Source organism: Marmota marmota, unplaced genomic scaffold (genome assembly GCF_001458135.2).
Source record: "Marmota marmota marmota unplaced genomic scaffold, marMar, whole genome shotgun sequence".
Taxonomy (NCBI): domain Eukaryota; kingdom Metazoa; phylum Chordata; class Mammalia; order Rodentia; family Sciuridae; genus Marmota; species Marmota marmota.
Genome location: NW_025999932.1, coordinates 43983146 through 43991395, shown reverse-complemented (window position 1 = coordinate 43991395; position 8250 = coordinate 43983146). Strand labels below are relative to the sequence as shown.

The following is an 8250-nucleotide window of genomic DNA, read 5'->3' as shown; positions in this document are numbered from 1 at the left end:
CCAGCCTGTTGTCCCTGAATCAAAAATAAAGTAAGATGAATGAGGCTGCCATGTCCCCTGGGAAGATGGCCCCTTGAGCCTCCTTCACCCCCTCTTCCTGTCATGTCTCAGCTTAGACAGCCCTGTGCCAGCTGAAGTAGGAAGTGCCATGCTTCTCCCTTCACTCATTCAACAGTTATTGGGCACTTACTATGAGGCAGACACTCCTTAGCAATATAGCAGTTACCAAAAAGGGCAAGAATCCCTGACCCCATGACAGGGAGAAACAATAAATAAGATGAGTAGTTAAAACACACACAATGTTAGGTGGTGAGTGCTTTGGAGAAAAATAAAGCACAGAAGGGAAATGGGGAAGTTGAGGTGGGAGGAGCTTGTAATTTGAATTGGATGATAAAGGAACATCTCACTGAGACAGTGATGTGTGAACATAGCCCTGCAGGAGGCAGGGGAATAGTTGGAGTGTTTCAGGCAGGGGGGTGACTTTGGGAGCTGTTTAGAGGAAGAGTGTTCCTGGCAGAAGGAACAGCCAGAGCAAAGGTCCTGAGGTGGGGAAAGTTAATTGATTTTTACAGATCTGGTCTTATTTATTTGTTACTCTTAAAAATACTTACTTTTGACTGGACTCAGACTTAGAAGTAGAAGCTCTCAGAGAGGACAGTCTTTGTCTCTTCGCAATCAGTTTGTGGTGTTTTTCTTTGGCTTCTTTTATTCTCTTGGCCAAAAGTTTGGCATATTCTGCCGCCTCTTCCTTATTCTTCTTATCCTTCCTTGTTTCTTTAGCGCAATATGCCAGGGCATGTGTTGCAGGACACAGAAGTAATGTGACACTGAATCTTTGTGCTTTGATCCTGGGTTTTTTACCTTCCTTGTTTAAGGGTTTTTTGACAGCTTATTGGCAATCAGCATATTCCTTAAAGAGACTGAAAAGTTGAAAGATTCTACTAGCTCTTTTGGGTCCTAGTCGATGAGATACAATAGTATCTTAAAGTCCAGGAATATCCTTCTCTTTTTTACAATAACCAAGTTGAGAACACTCAGATTGGCATCCTCAATGCAACCTTGAATAACAGATTTCCATTTTTCCTCTTTGGTTCTCCTTAGTCTATAACAGGAATGCCCCTTACTCAGAAGCAGGTGAACAGCCATGAGTCAAGGTACCCTGCTTCATGGGGCAACCTTGATTGTCATACCAGTCACTGATTTTGACCACATAACCCTTCCATTCTTCACCCAAAGCGTCAGCACCAACTTGCGTTGTAGGCATGAGTGAAGGAGTCAGCCTTCAGGACAGTCAGTAAAGCAGTCACGCTGTGGTCCCAAGCTTCTCATAAAAAGTATGAAGTTTGCATTCACTGTCCACTTCAATGGGTTTCTAGCAGCCAGTGGCCGGGAAGGAGATATTCAGCTTCATCTTGGAGCAATGGATCCGGAGGTTAAGTTTTTAAAAATTACTTTTTATTGGTTCTTTTTAGTTATACATGACGGTAGAATCTATTTTGACTTAATTATGAGAGCATGGAATATATCTTGTTCTAATTCAGTCCCCAGTACCCCCCTTCCCTTTTTGCCCCTAACCCCCTCCTCCCTTCCCTCTACTCTACTAATCTTTCTGCCATTTACCTATAGTTGTGGTTTTTTTTTAAAATCAATTTCTTGTGGAGATATACGATGGTGAGAGCCACTGTGTTATATTCATTTATGTACATAGGAAAGTTTGGTCAGGTTCATTCCACTACCTTTCCTTCTCCCATTCTTCTCCCTTTCCTTCATTCTCCTTTGTCTACTCCACTGATCTTTCTTCTGTTCTTTTTCTTTTTAATAAAAAACAAGAGAGAGAGAGAGAGAGAGAGAGAGAGAGAGAGAGAGAGAATATTTGACCTTTGGCTTTTTGGGGTTAGCTTATTTCACTTAGCATGAAAGTCTCCAGATCCAACCATTAACCAGCAAATGTCATAAAGTCATTGTTTTTATGTCTGAGTAATGCTCCATTGTGTGTACATACCACATTTTCTTTATCCATTCATTTGTAGAAGAAGATTTCGTTTTTTAAATTTTGAATGGAAGGTTGTTAGCACAAAGACTTCTAATGTGCAGAGGCGGTGTGTCCTGAACCTTCCCTACAGATAAATGAAAAGGGAGTTTTGCTGGAGTTTGAAGGAAACTCGTAACCTCAGATATCTGTGTCCCCACACCACAGCATCAGATGATGTGCATTGAAAACTTGTTGTTCTTTATTTTCCTGCATGCTAGACTTGAGGGTCTGTCTGTGCACTGCACTCCTCTATGTTTCTGGGAACCGCCTAAGTGTTTGGAACTCATCTTGTACAAAACAGAGGCTCCTTCAAACCCCAGCATTTTTCTCTTCTTATTCTGATGAGTGGGTACCAACCATCGATTGACTCAAGCTGAAACCTGTAGAGTCTTCTTGGACGGGTCCCTTCCCTCTCAGCTCCACCCCACACCAAATAGTGTCAATCCTCTTCTTGAATATCACTTCTTCTCTGTTCCCAGGGTGATGCCCTAGCCTGGTTCTTATCGCCTCTCCCCTGGGCTTCTCATAGTTGGATCATCTGGTCTCCAATCTCCCTCTAACAAATCCTTCTTCCAAGGAATGGCCAAAGGTTTTCTGAAAACGCAAATGAGATCCTAATCTTTTCTTTCATAAAATCTTTTGCCAATGGATGAAGTCAACCCTATCCACACAGCTCCCTGTGTCTGCCACCATCTAACTCCCATTCAGCTCACTGCTTTTTTCTTGGCATCACACTCAGCCACACTGAAATGTCCTACTATTCTCTGCCTCTGCGTCTTTGTGCAGAGTCCCTCTGTCTGTCCTCTCCTGTCCTTCTGGCAAACTCCTGTTCACTCGTCAGGACTCGGCTCACATGCTATTCCTCAGGCAGCTCTTTCCTGAACTCCCTTTATTGAACTGTTCTGGGTATGCCTACCACTCCTCGAATCCCACATCTGTTGGAGTCTGTATATCATGGCGCTTTTCAGTTGGACCAAGGCACCAAAATTGTCTGTGGAAATGTTAACATTTAATGATGCAAAGACCCAATTGATGGAGATTTGATTCTAGGGTTTTAGTTTTCTATAGAGTATTCCTACTGCCATTAATTCTTCAATAATGTATAATTCAAGTTTTAGTTTCCTTTGACCAAAGAATTATTTATAGGTCATTTTCATTTCCAGAAGGGTATTTTGAAAATCTTACTTTGTTGTCAGTTTCTATTCTACTGTGTTGTCAAAATTAGTTAAGCATCTCATTGGTCTATGAAAAGAAGGTATATTAATTGCCTTGCTGTATGCTTTTGCAATATCTTAACTTGTTTATGCTATTAATATTTTTACTGATGTACTTACAAGATACCTCAATTTCAAACCTTCTTGTCTTATGTTCTATATACATCTTATGAACTGCCCATATCATATATGTGAATTTTGATTATATTAATTTTTATTTACAATAATTTTTATTTTGGAATATTCTTAAATGTATAGAAAACCTTTCAGTACAGATATACCATATATACCTTACCCAGTTTGCTCTATGATTAACATCTTACATTGATACAGTACATTTGTCACAAGAAAATGTGACTCTTTGAAAAAGTCAATAAAGTTGATGAATTTCTAGCCAAATAAACTAAGAAAAAAAAGAGAGGAGACACCAATTTCTACTATCAGAAGTTAAAGAGGTATCATTACTACTGATCCCATAGATACCCAAAGAATGAGAAAGGAATAATATAAATAATTCTATGCCCCCAAATTTGGTACTTAAATGTATTGAACCAATTTTTTTGAAAGACCCACAGTACCAAAACTCACAAAAGGAGCAACAGATATTCTGAATAGGCCTTTATACAGAAATGAGGCTAATAATTAATAAACTTCCAAAAAGAAAGCTCTGGTACCATGTATTATACATTTAATAAACTTCCAAAAAGAAAGCTCCAGGCCCAGATGGTTTTTCTGGTACCATGTACTAAATATTTACACTAGTTCTCTACAAACTTTTTAGAAAATAGAAACAGATGGAACAACTTCCTGACTTATTTTCTGAGATCTGCATTATTGTTCTACTACCAATTAAAGACATTAGATGAGGAAAACTATGAAACAATATTTCTCATGAAAATAGATGCAAATCTTTAACAAAATATTGCAAATTAAATTAAAAATATATAAAAAATGCTATATGCCACAATCAAGTGGAATTTATTCCAGATATGTGAGACTAGTTCAACATTTGACATTCAGTTTATGTAATCCACTGAATCAAGAGGCAAAAGAAGGACAATCACAGGATCATATAAATAAATTCAGAAACATTTAACAAAACCCAACACTTGTATATAAAAAAGACTCTCAGAAAACTAGGAATAGAGAGGAATTTCCTCAACTTCATAAAGAATATCTATAAATAACTTCAGCTAGCCTAAACTAGGTGTGCAACTAGATGCTTTAGATCTATGACTGGAATCAGGGCAAAGATGCCTCCTCTCATCTCTTCTATTCCACATCATGCTGCAAGTCCTAGCTAATAATAGAATAAGACAAGCAAAGGACATGGAAGGTATACAAGTTGGGAAGTAAGAAATAAAATGTTTTTTTCCACAGATGCCATTGCTGACTACATATTTTTTGAAGTTATTAAAAAACCTCCACAACTAATAAGTGAGTATATCAAGGTATGGAGTACAAGATTAATACACAAAAGTCAATTGCTCTCCCATATACCAGCAGTGAATAATTACAATTTGAAATTAAAAACATAATACCTTTTACATTAGTACCAAAAAATATACCTAGCCATCAGAATTTTATAGTTTTTCTCATATTGATCTTGTACATATTTGTCTAGGTATGTTTTTTGGCACTAATGTAAATGATATTTTTTATGGTTATTGGTGTTTTTATTTTTTTATTATTTATTTTTTAAAATTTCTTACATACACGACAATAGTGGAGTGCATTACATTCATAATTTCTTTGGCATTACAATTCTTAATACACCTTTATACCACAATTTATCAAATCTCTGTTTGTATATATGGTATGTTGACACCAAATTCACATCTTCATACATGAATTTTGTATAATGATGGAATTATGCTTTTAATTTCAAATTCTAATTATTCATTGGACTGATGGTGCCTTCAAAATTTACCAAAAAGCCACAGTAATCAAGACAACATGGAACTGGTGAAAGGAAAAACATGAAGATCAATAGCACCCAATGGAGGAGCCCCCAAATAACCCACATAAATATAGTCAACTGATCTTTGACAAAATGGCAAAGGCAATACAGAGAAGAGAAAGAACAGTTTTCAACAAATGATTCTAGAACAACTGGGCAACCACATGAAAGATCTTACATCTTTCACAAAAAACTTACTTAAAATGGAATCATTGACTTAAATATGAAATGCAAAACTATAAAACTTCTAGAAGATAACATTGGAGTAAATCTTAGATTGGATTTGGTGATGAGCTTTTAGATACAGCCTCAAAAGCATGATCCATCAAAGAAAAAAACTGGTAACTTGGGTTTCATTAAAATTAAAACTTCCTCCCTGCAAAAGACACTGTTAAGGTAATGGAAGACAAATTGAAGACGGGGAAGGGGAAAATATTTGCAAAATATATATCCGATAAAGGACTTGTGTCTAGAATACACAAAGAATTCTTGAAACTCAACAATAAGAAAACAAATTAACCAATGAACAAGTGGGCAAAAGACCTGAACAGACACCTCACTAAAGAAGATACATGGCAAATAAGTATGAGAAGATGCTCAACATATATCATTAGGGAATTGCAAACCAAAACAAATACAAACAACAGTAAGATACCATGACACACCTATTCAAATGGCTAAAATCCCACTAAACTGATAATATCTAATGCTGGAAATGATGCAGAGCAAAGAGAACTCACATTCATTGCTTGTGAGAATGCAAACTACACAGCCAACTTGGAAGACAGTCTGGCAGTTTCTTTCAAAGTTAAGTATTGACTTACCAAAATGAGTAGGAAATTTACACCCACATGGAAATCTCTATCCAAACATTTATAGCAGCTGTGTTTGTTGTCACCAAAACTGGAAGAAACCAAAATGCCAGGATGTTTTTCCATAGGAAATGGGTAAACAAACTGTGGTATATCCATACAATGGGATATTACTCAGCAATAAAAAAGAACTGAGCTATGCAGCCCTGACAAGACATGGAGGAAGCTTAAATACTAAGTGCTTATTGCTCAGTGAATGAAACAAATTACGAAAGCCTCTGCAGTGTTTAATTCAAACACTATGACACTTTGGTAAATCCAAAATTATAGAGAGTAAAAACTGACTGCCAGGGATTAGGAGAAGGGGTGGGGAGGAAGGAAAAAGAAAACTGGGTGAAACACCAGAGAGTTTTAGAGCTATGAAACTGTTCTGTATTGTCCTGTGGGGGTGGACACAGGGCCTTCTAGCCTTAGCAAAACCATGAAACTGTAAGATACAAAACTTGAATCTTCATGTAAACATGAACTTTAGTGAATATGACACATCAATTTTGAACCTAATTGTAACAAATATGCCACATTAATGCAAGAAGTTAATTATAGGAGAAACTGCATTGGGGGGATATGGGAAAACTCTCTATATTAATTGCTAATTTTGTCCATATATAAAACTGTTTTAAAGAAATAAAGTCTGTCAATATTTTAAAAGGAACTCCCCTTTTTACTAAGCACACAGATGTAATAAGGTGTGGGAAGGTACAGATAGAGCCAAATGAACACCAGGCAGGATGAATTCCTGATGAGATTTGGGCCACTTTTACAACCTCCCATATAAACTTCTTAGCATATATTTTCCTTCTGTCACATTTCTGTCTTTACAATTAGAATGCTGATGTTTTTTGTTCTTAGGCAATAAGATATTAGGAGAATGTGCTTTCCTTTCTATATAAAATGTCTAAAAGTACATATTGCATTAGGTATATTTTGCAATATAAGGGAGGTTACAGTGTTAAAACTAAGTTAGAATCCCTTCCTGGCATGCTTTGCTGTAAATCTCTGATCCACTTTCTAATATGTTATCTTATAACTTAGTCTATGGTAAGCATACAAGTGTTCTTTATAAAAAGGCTTTTGAAAGAAACCTAAATGCTAGGGCCCTGGACCTTCTGATGTTAGTAAGTGGGGTTACTGACGTTGAATCCTCTTCTTCCTTTTTGATCACCACTGCAGAGCTTGCTGAGATCAGAAGGGCTCACTCATCTTGCTAGCCATCCATCAGCAGTAATTTAGAGAAAGAAGGTCAGAAAATGCTTTTACCTTTAAAGAAAAAAGAGAATTGGAAATGGGGTTGTTATTTTATTCTGGTACCTAACAACAGCTGCTATGGCCAGTTGCTAACCAGTGATTTTAATGGCACAGAAGCATCAATGTATAGTCAAATGATGTTAAAAACATTACATTATACTTGAGCTAATAGTCACTGGTGAAGCTAATGAGGTCAAAGAAGAATCCCAAATTCTTAAATTAGAATGAGGGTGTTAACTTTCTAGGTGGTGTCTTGATGCCTTTTTGGTCGGAACTTGAAGTTAAAAACTGTTTTCATAATAATTCAAAGACATGATTTACTGATTTAGTAGGTTGACATTTGCACTGATGAACAAAATTATAATCGAGGGAGTGACACCAAACAATACTAACAGTCCTTGCATTCTTCCCACCAGGTACTGGTGATAGAATTTTTGAGTATCAGTATGTCTCGCCCTAACTCATTTGTCATGACTTTCTCAGAACTATTAAAATGTGTTTTACAGAAATTTATGGTGCAGATGGAATAAATGCAGGCTGTTGAGGAGGAACACTGTTGCAATTATTTGAGTTAGAATCAACTGGCTGCTTTCCCCATGGAATGCCATATATATTTGAGAGGGTGACTGACAGACAAGTCATGGTTATTCAGACTTGTGTATCTATCTGGCAGACATTTTCTCAAAAACGAGAAACCCGAGTCTGATATTTCAAGGGAAGCAAAGTATTTATGGTCAATGATAAAATTTGAGCTTTTTAATTTGAAAATCAGAATCTTGGAGAACTTGGATCTGCCACCATGAATTTGGCAGCTTGGCAATACTTAAAAGATTTTTCTTTTCCTTTCCTCTTCTTTCCTTCTTTATTTTTTGTACCAGGGATTGAACCCAGGGTCGTTTTACCACTGACCTACATCCCTCTCCCTTT

General features: G+C 36.8%; 1 pseudogene; it reads right to left on the bottom strand.

Annotated features, from left to right (window-relative positions):
• Positions 1-607: 607 nt before the first annotated feature.
• Positions 608-1411, bottom strand: LOC107140816 (annotated as a pseudogene).
• Positions 1412-8250: the final 6839 nt, after the last annotated feature.